Here is a 14,869-nt window from a genome sequence, read left to right on the forward strand (position 1 = left end):
TTTCCTCACTAGTGAAATATTGAAAGAATAGTCTCATCATAAACCAAATATCAGCCTTGTCAAGAATAACTTTCTACTAGAACTGGGAAAAGGTGTATAATGAAGTCTTTAGTTTACAATTCTTGCCTGATCATATAAAACTCGTTTCAAAGTTAGGATCAGCAATGTCTTGGATAAGTTAAAAAATCAGTACCGAGGATTAATAATGATATTGAGTAATGCCTCTTGGAAACATTAAATATATAGAAGATGCCTGCAAAATAGTGGTACAATATTGGGCAAGTGTTGAATCAATAAAGTTTTTAAATTGTGTGTGCAGTATGTCGACTAAGCATGAACAAAAGCGTTTAAGACACCAATCAATAATGGTCTCTAAATTTGAATATTTTCTTTAAAATTGGTGTTTTTGTCGAGCCTGCAACTTTTGTTGCAGAAAGCTCGACACAGGGATAGTTATCCGGCGGCGGCGGCGTTAGCTAACTTTTTAAAAGCTTTATATTTTAGAAGGTGGAAGACCTGGATGCTTCATACTTTGTATATAGATGCCTCATGTTACGAAGTTTCCGTCAGTCACATGTCAAATGTCCTTGACCTCATTTCCATGGTTCAGTGACCACTTGAAAAAAAAGTTCAGATTTTTTGTAATGTTGAATTCTCTCTTATTATAAGTAACAGGATAATTATATTTGGTATGCGCGTACCTTGCAAGGTTCTCATGCCCGCCAGACAGTTTTCACTTGACCTCGACCTCATTTCATGGATCAGTGAACACGGTTAAGTTTTGGTGGTCAAGTCCATATCTCAGATACTATAAGCAATATGTCTTGTATATTTGGTGTATGGAAGGACTGTAAGGTGTACATGTCCAACTGGCAGGTGTCATCTGACCATGACCTCATTTTCATGGTTCAGTGGTTATAGTTAAGTTTTTGTGTTTTGGTCTGTTTTTCTCATACTTTATGCAATAGATCTACTCTATTTGTTGTATGGAATGATTGTAAGGTGTACATGTCTAGCGGGCAGATGTCATCTGACCTTGACCTCATTTTCATGGTTGAGTGGTCAAAGTTAAGTTTTTGAGTTTTGGTCTTTTTATCTAATACTATATGCCATAGGTCAATTATATTTGGTGTATGGAAATATTTTATGATCTATATGTCAGTCGTGCAGGTTTTATTTGACCTCGACCTCAGCTTCACGGTTCATTGCTCAGTGTTAAGTTTTTGTGTTTTGGTCTATTTTTCTTAAACTATAAGTAATAGGTCAACTATATTTATTGTATGGAAGCATTGTTAGCTGTACATGTCTGCCTGGCATGGTTCATCTAACCTTGACCTCATTTTCATGGTTCATTGGTCTTTGTTTAGTTATCTTGGTTAATGTTAAGTTTATGTGACAGTTTTTAATAAAGTTTCATACTTAGGACTATCAACATAATATCAATGATTAGTAAAGAAGGCGAGACATTTCAGCGTGTGCACTCTTGTTCTGTATAACAGATGGTTTTAAAAACATATTTAGGAAGTACAAACATTATACATTCATTCATCATATTGCAAATATATCTGACTTTGTATGGTGTCAGAGGAGTTGTGGCTCAACGAAATAGGTCTTGTCCTTCAGTAGTAAAGATGGAAAATTATATTCTTTGTGCTCTCTTGCCAGAGTTTTATAAAACTTATATCATAGTTTCATATGAGCAATGTCTAGATCAATTTGAAAAATCATTGCAGATAAAATATTTTCAAAAGAGTTTAAGGCCACTTGAAAATATTAATTTTTCCCAAAATACATTGCATTTTATTTCAAGCCTTCATTTCTCAAAGATATTTATGAAAATTATGTTCCTTTAACCATTGAATTTTTTTTAGGTTTAACATAGTTTTTGTGAGATAGTAATTTACAGGATATTCTATTTTAAGATTAAGACAAGGAAAGGAAAAAGAAAGAGAAAGGAGTAAACTGATGACGACTTCTATATTCATCTGTAACTTATGCAGTATTGCTGGTTTACAGAGATGCTTAAAGTGACTAAAGCAGGATTTTCTACTGAAATCAGGATGGAAGATGTTTTACAGCTTTTATATGTTTTTCTTGGAAACAATAGAGCTAATAGAAATGCATGATGCATCCTTTTATACTTAAGAAAAGAGGAACGGCAGTATACCTGATCAAAGAACAAATGAAGGCATTTAAATTTAAGAGACTATCTTTTGAATTATGTAACTGTTGAATTGTATCAACATGCTATTATTATTATTGTTGGCTTTTGGCCATTAACAAGAAATAAGGTTAATATTGGGCCTAAATTAATATATTGTTTGTTTCCCCAATCCCGACCCTGCCAAGCCAGGTGTGGGTCGGAAGGTAGGGAAATAATTTTATTTTTTCCAAAAAGCTTGAAGAACATTGAACGATCCTGCAAGTCCGAAAATAGGAAATGAATAAAAATAATATTTGACTTAAATTTGACAATAAAATTTTACGAGTAGCACTGTTTTTGCAGGGTCGGTCGGGATTGGGGAAACAAAGAATATTTTATTTTAGGCCTTGGATCGAATAGAATATAGATATAAGGCTTGTAATGTTATTCATACTGTTAGCGTTTAGCCAGTATGAAGCAATTGCACTCTGCATTTGCAAGAAATGAATATAGGCATGATATAATCTTCATATTGTTTGCAATTGAGAAGTGTATATGAATAAAAATTAAAAAAATTAAAGTTGAAATTCCTCAACAATATTTCTAGAACCTAAAATGTACTATCTGTTTTGTTTATAAAAAATGTCTTCCTGTTTGTTTTTTACCTGCAAGGTGTCTGCCTCCACTATATAATCATTACATGCTCTGCTTTGTCATATTAATATTACAAGGAATTATTTGTCTATATAATGTGCATTTAACCACTATTGATATACACATGTTAATATAAGTGACCTACTTTGAAGCAGAAGTCATAAGCATGAGTATATTAAACTGTATTAAATCTAGAAGATTTGTTGTTTGCTTTTTGTAATTAGGTTATAAAGATTATGTATTTACAAATGTTAATTATATAGTGGTCAGCCAAAAATGTTAATTACATTTGCAGATTTTTAAAGATGCAATATCAGCAACATATATGAATTTCCTCCATTTTGTCTAGTTATAGCAGAAAAATGTCAGTTTTTACAGTTTTAAAAACAAGAATTGTCATTTGTCCAATCAGACCTTTTTTGTAATCATATATCTAGCTGTTCTTTAAAGTGTACACAGAAGACCTTTAATATGCTTTTATGTTTGAATTGTTTAACACTAGTAATAATGGGGCACTCAATATAGCTTGCTGTTTAGTGCGAGCCAAAGCTCTGTGTTAAAGGTCGTACTTGGACATATAATTGTTTATTTTTTACACATGATTTGGATTGTTATATGTTTCATTAGCATGTATACCACATCTTATTTCTATTGGCAGGTTAGTTAGCAAAATTGATATTTGTATTAAATTCGTTATATTGGTTATTAAATTTGTATGTGGTATTAATATATGAAGGGTTTGATCTGTCTTTTGTCACTACACAAAATACACATACATTTTACCAACCATTTAGAAACTATATGAGTTATTTCCTCTACTGTATATGACATAAAGGACATGTAAGTGTAACATTATAACGGTAAGACATAGATACATAGGGTCTTTCAATTTAAAATCCATGGTCTCATCTATGCTTGCTATTATGAGTTTTCTTATGACTTTGGACCAAATGTACCAATTTTTTCTTCATATACATTTTGTATCACTTCTATTGTTGTTTTTTATACGCCCGTCAAAATTTTGACGGGACGTATTATGGTATACAAATGTCCAGTGTCCGTCCGTCTGTCTGTCTGTCCGGCGTAAACATGTCACACTGTAACTTGAGAACAACTTATCTAAATTTTATGAAACTTAATATAGTTGTTTCTAATGATGGTCACATGATCTGTATACTCTTTGGTGAAAATAAGATTTAAACTTTTTGAGTTACAGCACTTTGTAACTAAAACAGGGGTGTTTTATTTTTCACATGTCGCACCGTATCTCAAAAACGATTCTTGATTATTGCTTAAAACTTTACACACTTCTTAGTTATATTAATCTTAATATCTGTATACTTTTTGGTGATGACTTAAAATTTTATTTTTGAGTTATTGAGTATTTTGTAAAAAAGGGGATGGTTTTTTTTACATGTCGTGCCGTATCTCAAAAAAAAATTATGATTATTGCTTGAAACTTTACACACTTCTTTGTTATATTTATCTTAAGATCTGTATATTTTTTGGATTGATTCAAAATTTCATTTTAGTGAGATTTCACATGTCCTGCTGTGTCTCAAAAACACTTAAAATTTTCTCAGAAACTATTTATGATTATTGCATAAAACTTCCACACAAGACGTTGGGCGTATCATGCACTCATGGTGCAGCTGTTTTTTTTCACATCAGACTGGAAGTAACTTTTTCCAAAATAGATTTAGCTAATTATCACCCCTTTTCAAGTAAAAATACATGTATAGAAACTACATACATGTATCATTTAATCAGTGTGTGGAAATCTGTCTTCTGACACCTTCATTGTTTAATTTGTTTCATTTTAATCTTTTTTATCAACAAATCATCATTTCAAAACCCAGTTCTTTCTTGTTCTGAGTTTTTTTTATGGAAGAAGTTTAAAAAAATCATTATTAAAAAATTCATATTAATTAAAAAGTTGATATATTCAGTGAAACAAAGAATGCAAATATTTTTAAGGCTAAACGAAAAATGAAATTGGTGTCATCTATCCAGGAAAAAAATGATAAATTATTATATCCCAGAAACTCTTATTTGCATAATATTATAATAAATAGCCAACATTATAAATAATATCCTACTATGCCAAAATTATTATTATATATATAAGTAACCAATTGTTCTAACATCACATATTGTATTGTACTACTTAGAGTTTCTTTGTAACTTTGTATCAAGAATGTCTGTGAGAATAAAGATCTATATTTATCAAAGATTTTTCTTTAGAAGTGATATTAAAGTATGCAGCATAGTTTACCTGCTTCACCAAGATGAGGATTGAAAGCAAGTCGTGTAAAGGCTCCGCTCCGTCTGTCTTATCGACTTATGTTTATCACTTTTTTCAAAGTTTTTTTCGCTTCTATTAAAGGGGTATATTATATTTGGTGTTGAGCTTATGAATGGTAGGTTGTGACATTTAAGGTCTGCCATGCAGCCACTTGTTTGCAATAGTAAAATAGAAAATAAACCTGTAGATTGTACAAGGAAAATTATTTTCTTGAATTCTAAAAGGGAATTATTTTACATTTGGTCTGGAACCTGTTACATGTATGTTGAGTTGAAGGTGTTTTTTTAGCATTTTTAGATCTGTGGTGTTCAGTTAGTTGTCTAAGTTACTTTTCAACTTTCTACAGAAGTGCAATGGCTCATATTTCAGTTCCTAGAACTATAAACAAAACAGCTGTGCTAGCATAGGGCAGGTTTAATTGCCACAAAAAGAAATCCTAAAGAATCAACATACAAAAAAAACATGACATGCTTTTCAATAATTTGAAATACAAAGGTTTTACAAAGTTGTTTACCAAGCCACAGAGATCACCACTAGAAAGCTCTTTTCCTTTTTAACTCGGCAGATATATATGTGTGTTTCTGTTAGTGTCTATTTATACTTTATTCCTTCAATTCTCACGGATTGCTAGAGTCGGTCTCTTTTGCAAATGTTCCCCAGTTCTGAGATGATTTGTATTTACTTATATCTGTACAGTCAAGGAGTGATTGTGTAGAAAATTTGTCATTTTCCTACCACCTTAAATTGTGGTTTCATGCCAATTTAATCTGTATGGACCATCTCATAGCGATCATTTTTTTTCTTGTGGAGAAAACCTGAGTGCTGGAAACCAAACATCAACCTTCGGCACATCACTGAAAAACGTTTTCACATATGATGCGAGTTGAAAGCACTTTTTCTTGTGGTTGCAAAAAATAAGATGCAAACTCACACATAGGTGATAGGTAGAATTTACTCCAACCTGTGCTGTATCAATCGTGCAGCTTTCAGTGAGCTTTTCCTCTGTGTTAAAGGCCACACTTTGTGTTTGACATGAGCAACAATAAAAGTACTGTTATATTACTTTTTACCAGATAATGTTTTTGTTTAAAAAAAAAAGTCTTTACATTGTCTTCTCGTGGCCTTTTATAGCTGACTTTGCGTTATAAGTTTTGCTCATTGTTGAAGGCCGTACGATGTCCTATAGTTGTTAATGTCTGTGTCATTTTGGTTCTCGTGTGGACAGTTGTCTCATTGGCAATCATACCACATCTTTTTTATACTTTAACCAATCCAAATATCTTCATACAATTCCAAAGACACAATTGTCCTTTTCTTGTGAAGTCATTTTTTTCAGAGATGTTGCAATAATTCCCTCCACTCCCATTTCGATGTAATAAAACAAAACTCAACACATAAGTAATGATAATCATATTTTGGCATAAATAAAAAAATTACAATCATACATATGTCATAAATAATTTCTCATTTTAAGTCCATATTCTTGATAATTATTAATTTCCAAAATATATAAATGCACTAGTCACTTCCCAAACAGACATCACATTCATCAATCTGCATTATCTGAAAAAGACTAACTTCTTCGATTTAATAAGGTATAACTCATGTACAAAAATCAAATAATACAAAATAAAATGGGTGGGAGGGTGGGTAAATTTAACGTGTTGAATTGACCAGTACACAATTCGAAATGACCAGGAAATATTTGTATGAAAATTTACCTGAAGTGAACAGGTATTTCTATTAACCAATCAAATGCGGTTAAATTACGAACGATAAATTTTGTACAAACAGGTAACGAGTAATGTCGAAAGGTAACGAGTAATGTCGAAAGCATCCGAGATGGAATTAAGTATTTTTAATTAATTAAAAATTTACCAACAACGAGTCCTTTAAAGCAATCCAAACATCTTAATATTACCTCTCGGACATAATCTTCTGTTTTTCTATCAGTATATATCTTCAGAGAATCAAAATAAGATTTTATTATCTCATCAGTTTATACACACATTGTATATTTTCATATTCTTGAATATTTGAAATAGTCGGTCAATATAACAATTTGTTTTACTTTGAACTAAAAAAATATGTAGGCAAAATTCTATTTAATTATAACTTGAATAATTCAAAAATACACGCATATATGTGCTGGTAAGAAACAATTGATTTGATGATATAATTTCACTAGGTGTTCCTGTTAAGTTTATATTACCTAGGCATTATTCTTATCAGGTAACCTAGCCTTATAGCTACATGATATAAATAAACGAAAATTCTGGGGCACGACACTCGGTGAATCATATTTCTTTATTTTAAATTGCAAATACTCTATTTTAGTTAAGAAGATGTTAGATATTCTTTTAAATTCTTGTGTTTCTGGTATGCAACTAAGGGTGGTTCTCTCAGGTCATATTCAGGGGCGGACTTAAATTTTTGAAAGGGGAAAGGGGAGGGGGGGCGAAGGTATTAAAGTTCGCTGAGCTCTGAATCCGCCACTGAATATTTCCTGTAATATTTATTCTTCTGGAACTTTTTTTCACAGGAACACATTTTGGCTCACATATGCATTCCGTTTATGGGGGGGTCTTTTATAATTATTAAGCTGTGGTGAAAAAGACAATAGATTTATAGCTACTAACTGCATTCATTAGAGTGCCAATAGTGCCATGAATCAAATTTACGTTCCTTTTTTTTTTCAAATACCCGTTTTTAAAGCTTTCACCTACAATACGATTTTCGCAAATAATGTGCATTGATACAACGTTATCGACAACATTGTTGTACGACAACAGAGAAACGAAATAATCGAGTTTATAATAATTTACGTTAAAAATCATATGTTGATTGGCTAATACGAGGGTGTTAATTTAGTCTATCACATGGCTTATAATAGCGGGTATTTTTTTTTAATGTCACCCTCTCCTCTAGACCAATCTAAAATCGGTAATTTAAAGGACAATGAATGGAATTTACATCAAGTTATTAAAGACAATGCTTAAGTTCTACGTTTTGGCTCAGATTTTATTATTTAACTGTCCGAAATGAAAAAAATAAAACATCTTACTTCACTTCTGTTGATTTTTCTAATACCCGTAACGTTTTTACGAATGTGACTTCATAGAAAATACTTTTAAATAAAATTCATCTGTAAAAGACAATAATGATAGGACATTCAGTATAATAAATGAAGTAACACATAACTGAGAGGGTGATACAGCATATTGGTACCCCTCGAAAAAGCATTGTCAAGCTTGGCTTCACCGCGTTTGACAATGTTTTCTTGTGGTAGCACTCTGCTCTATCACCCTCTCAGCTCTGTGATATTCATAATTATTTCACATAAAAAAAATCACGTTAATGAATTGCCATCAATGTAGTAACAATATTTAATATATTAACAAACAAAATAATCCAAAGGTAATCCAAACATTTTAGAGACAAAATCTTTATCATAAAAGTGCTTTAAAAATATAAATCACCAAAATGTTTGAAAATGTATAGATTTATTGTATATTTAAAGCGTTTGAACGACAAAGAATTATAAACATTACAAAATGGCGCAAATTTATGTGAATCTATGGCCGTATCAAAAACATCTCTTGTTTGTGTTTTCTAAATAGAAATGATAATGTTATTTAAAAGATAGAGGAATACCAGAAAAGGAGGAGAAACTCTCAAACTTTAAGATAAGTATTTTTATATATTTGACTAGTTTTACTACTTTTGATTTGTATGACAATATGTAAACAAAATATCTTTGGTATTCAGATGGCCATGTACGAGTTCAATTAGCTGTTGAATATGTACAAGCAGCTCGCCCAATAGTTGGTTGTTGTCCATTTGCAGGTATACATTATTTCATATTTCCAAAAATAATATTTTATATGACTTTTGACTTCAAATAGGGTCCGTAGAGTAAACGTCATAAAATACATGTAATAATAGTGTTATATGGACACACCATATACAATACTGCCTAGTTCAGTATATGGCTTTATAGTATACAAGAGGTGAATAATACCAGAAGCATCATCAAAATTCATTTAGCTAAAATAACTGACAATTCTGTGTCGAAAAGCGTTGATTAACAAATGAGGACTAACAAATAAGTCCTCTGAAACAACATAAACAACTATAGATTAAGCAATTGCAATCCACCAAACGTTGATTAATATAATTTGAGGTTACCAATTAGCATGTTCAGCATATTAATCAATGAATGTGGAAAATGCAGTTCTTTTTCATGTAATTACATGTATACATGTACACGTAATTTGTCTAGATCAAACATTAAATCTCATCTGCGAAATCCGTTAAATTTGATTTTAATAGATAAACATTCACTTTCAATTAAAATGTTGTTGTAAAAACCAAGGGTTTGTATAGTACTATACAAATCCTTGTAAAAACTAAAACTTTAGCATTTTAAATCATGAAAAAACAAAATTTATGTACTTGTTAAAATTGTTTTAATGACTAAAATTTTAGCAGAAAAAATTGAACCCAAAATGTTTGAAAGCTAAAATTTTAGCCCTCAGTTTTTAGTTTCGATAAGCTAAAAGTTTAGTTTTGTTTTATACATTCATTGTGTATCATATGGCATAAAAAGTGGAATGCTAAAGTTTTATCAAGCGTATTATTTCTTTTATTTTTATTACAGGTTGATTTGAAAGCGGTTGTGAATTTTCATTGGTTTTTCTTTAATAGAAAAATTATATTCAGCGGTATTATTTTAAGCTTAATGTAATTTTTCTAACATAAGCAAAACTGTGGTTTTCCGAAAAGATGTGAATTGTTGTTCCTTTATGACATGGTTCTTCAAGAGATATGTTTAGATTTCCAGATATGACATTGTATAAGAATAAAACTCCTAGATTTTTAGCGAAAATCCATAGTCATTTGACCATTTTGCAATGATTCAAAACAATCCATTTTGAGAATGAAAATTGCAGTGAATCAAAATTTATTGCAGTCCGTTTCATGCTAAATTTTGGTCCCGCGAGGCTGATGTTTTTAACTGAAATACATTATTTTGGGAAACTAATCAGGAATGAAGCAGACATTTGGGTCAGTGCTTGGTGGAATTAGATACGACTGTCTTTAGGAGACAAGTTTTGAAAATTTAAGTGTATAATTGTTCATGTGGTCTTTTATTTTAATAGACTTAAGTATGCTTTATTTGGTAAATGTATATATATAGTCAAAATAGGTTTGATGTTGTCAACACTGATACTGCTGATTACTTTGTTCATTGTAAGACAGCTTTTGTATTATTTGGAATGAATGTGAGGTGTTTTGTAAACACATAAGCAACACGACGGGTGCCACATGTGGAGCATGATCTGCTTACCCTTCCGGAGCACCTGAGATCACCCCTAGTTTTTGGTGGGGTTCGTGTTGTTTATTCTTTAGTTTTCTATGTTGTGTCATGTGTACTATTGTTTTTCTGTTTGTCTTTTTCATTATTAGCCATGGCGTTGTCAGTTTGTTCTAGATTTATGAGTTTGACTGTCCCTTTGGTATCTTTCGTCCCTCTCTTATATATACAATTCAATAAAATTTCATTAAATTTGTGAAAGTGTTTACAAGTGATTGTCCGAAAACAGGAAAATCACCCCTTTTTAAGCAAAAAAATGCATGATCTGGAAACGTAAAATCTTAAATTTATAACAATCGAAAGGGAGCTTACGTGAATAGATATAAACAATTCAACAAAGTTTCATAAACGTTGGTGGAGGCGTTTTTTTTTATTAATTGTCCGAAGTGGTGACGACGGACGGATGGAAGGAAAACGGTATACCATATTAATATGTACCGTTTTAGACGGGCGTATAAAAACCAAGAAACAAGTTATAAAAACAGCTTAACACATAGTACAGATACAAGCGTGCTGAAAGTTTGTGATAGTTACATGTAGTTTAAAGCGAATAACAACATATAAACCATCATGTCTCTGAGCCTACAAAATCAGTCAGTACAATTGCAATGGATTTTTACACCAAAAAATTACTGTAATGTTATCATCGACACCTGTTAGGATTATAAATGATAAACTCAATTATGTATAAAATATATCGACCGTTAATTTTTTATCAGTTTTTTCTTCTTCTGTAAGTTAGTATTATCAACACAATCTCTATTAAAACTACGGCTTTATAATTCTCTTCATACCTTTTTTTCTATTACATGTACATCGAAACACGACGATTTGATATATACTGCTATGAACAGAAAAATATGTCGCTTACACGGAGGCGAAAAAACAAACCAACTAAACATATAACCAAAAGTCTCTTGGAAAACACTTATATTGTATTCAACAGAAGACAGGTGTCTCTATAAATATATTTGTCAACTTCCGAATCGTTTGAAAAGTATGATATACTTTAAGCAATTATCAAGTTATTTTTGAAACTGAGTCACACTGGAAGTACATTCGCTTGCACAAACTACGTATAATTAGTTCTTTTTGTATTTCTTTTTTTTTTATTTAAGTTTATTAATATGTTTCGGAATTTAATGTGACGTCCATTTTCGATGAACTAGTACACATTTGTGTAAAAGGTCCAGGTGGAGCACGACTCCGTATTTTAGAATTTCTCGCTGTTTTGAAGACCCACTAGTGGCCTTGGCCTGTTTTTGCTTTTTGGTCAGGTTGTTGTCTCTTTGTCCAATTCTCGTTCCTATTCTGACAACATAAAAGTGTGTTACAAATAATTAAGAGCTGGATTGATTGATTGTTGGTTGCTAAACAAATACTAGGTAGATGAAGCGAAATAAACTAATTATAACTTCTAGTTTGTTATCATCATTATTATAGGAAATTAGCACAAACAAACAAAAAAAAACAATAAAAGAAGCGGGAAAAAAAAACACGGTCAAGATTTGAATTAAACGATGAAAAAATAAGTTATGACTGACAGCAAATTGATTAAGGGCAACAACTGTAATACATTCATACAAATTAATAGCTTGGGATACTAGTAGGCAGGTACAGAAAAAGAAAGTTACAGTTTTAGAATGTTTGTAGGGATCAAGTCTCTGTCATGCCATTTGAGAGTAGTAAAGAACGCTACCAAGATAATGATATATAAGAGGAAAGCGGCATGACTCACTAGAAGAGGAGATTTACACACATACACACAAAACTTGTAAAATGACAAAATATTTATTTTTAAAATATTAACTTTTTATTGACCTTTATTTTGACAAGCAAACAAAAATTAAGGCTATTCAAAAGAGATGTATATGTCCATAATTAAACGCAAAATCCACGACCGATCATGTAATAGGCACAAAAGCAGAATGAATGTAGGATGAAAAACTTCAATCAAATAGTTTGGGTGGGAGTGGGGGAGGGGGTGTAAAATTGCTGCGAGTTTTGTTTATCCAAAATCGATTTCACATACAGAGATGGGTCCGATTACTTTCAATGTAATTGATTAAATTACAATTACTTTGTCATTTGTACGATTAAATTAAATTAATGATTACATCATTTCTGAAAGTATCTGATTAAATTAATGATTACATTGGCAAAGTAATCATGATTACATCTGATTACAATGAATTTAAAAACAAAACATTTTGAATGATGTGAATGAATAAACGTTCAATATAACCATAGCATTTTTGAGAAAGTATTTTATTTGGTTCAATTATAAAATGATAACTTCAAATTAAAATTCATCTATTTAAATAACACCAAATTTCACTACAAATATACATTACACTTTATCACCAATGATCTCTGAATTATTTTGAATTAAATATAATAAAGATATATCATAATCAAGAGTTTTTTTGTTTGTCTTCTGACCTCTTTCATAATTTATATGTATTCCAAGTTGCAGTTTATGGAAGTTTAAATATGGATGAAATAAAGTTACCAGTTAAAACTATGTTAAATTTTAAAAGAAATGTTTAATCAAATTGTAAACAATATGTAAGTACTAAAAATCATTGCATTTTACATGTCAAGTCCAAATACATTTTTTTTAAATTTTAAACAATATATTTGTCCAACTTTTAATTTAGTTTGTGCTAATTAGATAAATTTTCATGTCTGATATATCTTTTATCATATATATTTCCCTACAGCTATACTCAATTGGTAATTGCAATAAAAACAAACCTTAATTAATCTCCTACCTGTCAATTCAAAGTTGACAAAAATTACAAAAATTAACAAAAGATTATAATTCAGGGTTAAAGAAAAGTATTACTTGAATAAATAACAGTTATCAAATATTAATATGAAGATCATTATAAAACGATGAATATACATGTACATGTATGTACAATATCTTTTAATAAGATAAAAGGTATATAGTTGTATTATATGTCTCTGCTTAGGCTAATGATGACTTTTCAATACTGTAACAGTTTTTTTTTTAATGAAGTAGACATGCTTAAAGTAACCAAACCATTTTAGTATGTTCAAAATTTATCAAATATGAATAACAAAGAAGTTCATTTAATGACCAAAAACACAAATTTTTTTTCTTCATTGTAATCAGAATGTAATCAAAAAGTAATCATGATTACAGGGTATTTTGAAAAGTAATTGATTAAATTAAATTACATGTAATCAGATTTTTGGCTGATTAATGATTACACTGATTACTTGAAAAATTGTAATCAATTACAGCTGATTAACGATTACAATTACAATTACCCCAAGTCTGTTCACATATGACCATATTTTGCAATCAGTTTTCTCAAATTAAGTTAAGAAAAAAGGGAGAGGGTGTCAGTGAAAAAAACTATGTGAATTAAGTTTTTGTTTGTCCTACATTGGAATTTTGATGTCGTTCCTTACTTCTTGGCTTTCTGGAAGCGTCGACCGTGTGTATTATATTCTGTCATCATTGCAGAAGTTGAACCACTATGTATTTCCGTTTGTTGACCGCCCCTCCACTTTGTTGGGAAAATTTGATTGATTATATAGGGAATCACTGAAGCATGACCGAAGTGGCCCCCCTTAAGGTCATTCAGTGCCCCCTCCCTTTATGAAAAGTTCTGGATCCGCCACTGCTGTTGTCGTAAATGATGGTAGCGAGGATTAACTGTCGCTAATTCTTTAACAACTCTAGCCTCAGACACGTCGATTCCTTTGCTTAATAAATGGCCTGTCATCATTTTCCAACCGTATGTGGGTCCAACCTGAAAATAACACACACTATGCGCACATCACGTTTTAAATGTAACTACTAGTATATGTTCCATGTACTATGCATATGGTTTGGATTACGTCTGTGTCGTTCTCTGTCGATCTGGTTTTGTTTTAACTTTTTCTGTTATATCTTTGTTGAAATACTATTCACATAATTATGATATATTCTTTGCTACATTTTGTTTTTCTCCGGTAAAAGCAAATATAAAAAGTCATTTATCCTTCGAAATATACATTTATCATATGTACAGTTGGGTGCAGACCAAGCATTACATAAAGTAAACGCAAGTTAACGCCGCGTGCACATATTTCGTTAGTTAACTTCAAATCTCCCGTTTACTAGTAAACGCACGTTTACTATAATTACGTTAACGTGGTTGAAATGGAAATTTCTAATGTCTACCTTAGTAAACGGGCGTTTACTATGTGTCCGTTTAGTCAGTAGTAAACGGGCGTTTACTTCAGAATTCTTCAAATTTATTTTTACGTGCACTTAAAAGTAAACGGGCGTTTAGTACAGATTTTACAAGTGTATTTTTACGTGCACTTGAAAGTCGCGTTAACTGATTGGGTTACACTAATGACTGGACCG

Source organism: Mytilus edulis, chromosome 13 (assembly GCF_963676685.1).
Source record: "Mytilus edulis chromosome 13, xbMytEdul2.2, whole genome shotgun sequence".
Taxonomy (NCBI): domain Eukaryota; kingdom Metazoa; phylum Mollusca; class Bivalvia; order Mytilida; family Mytilidae; genus Mytilus; species Mytilus edulis.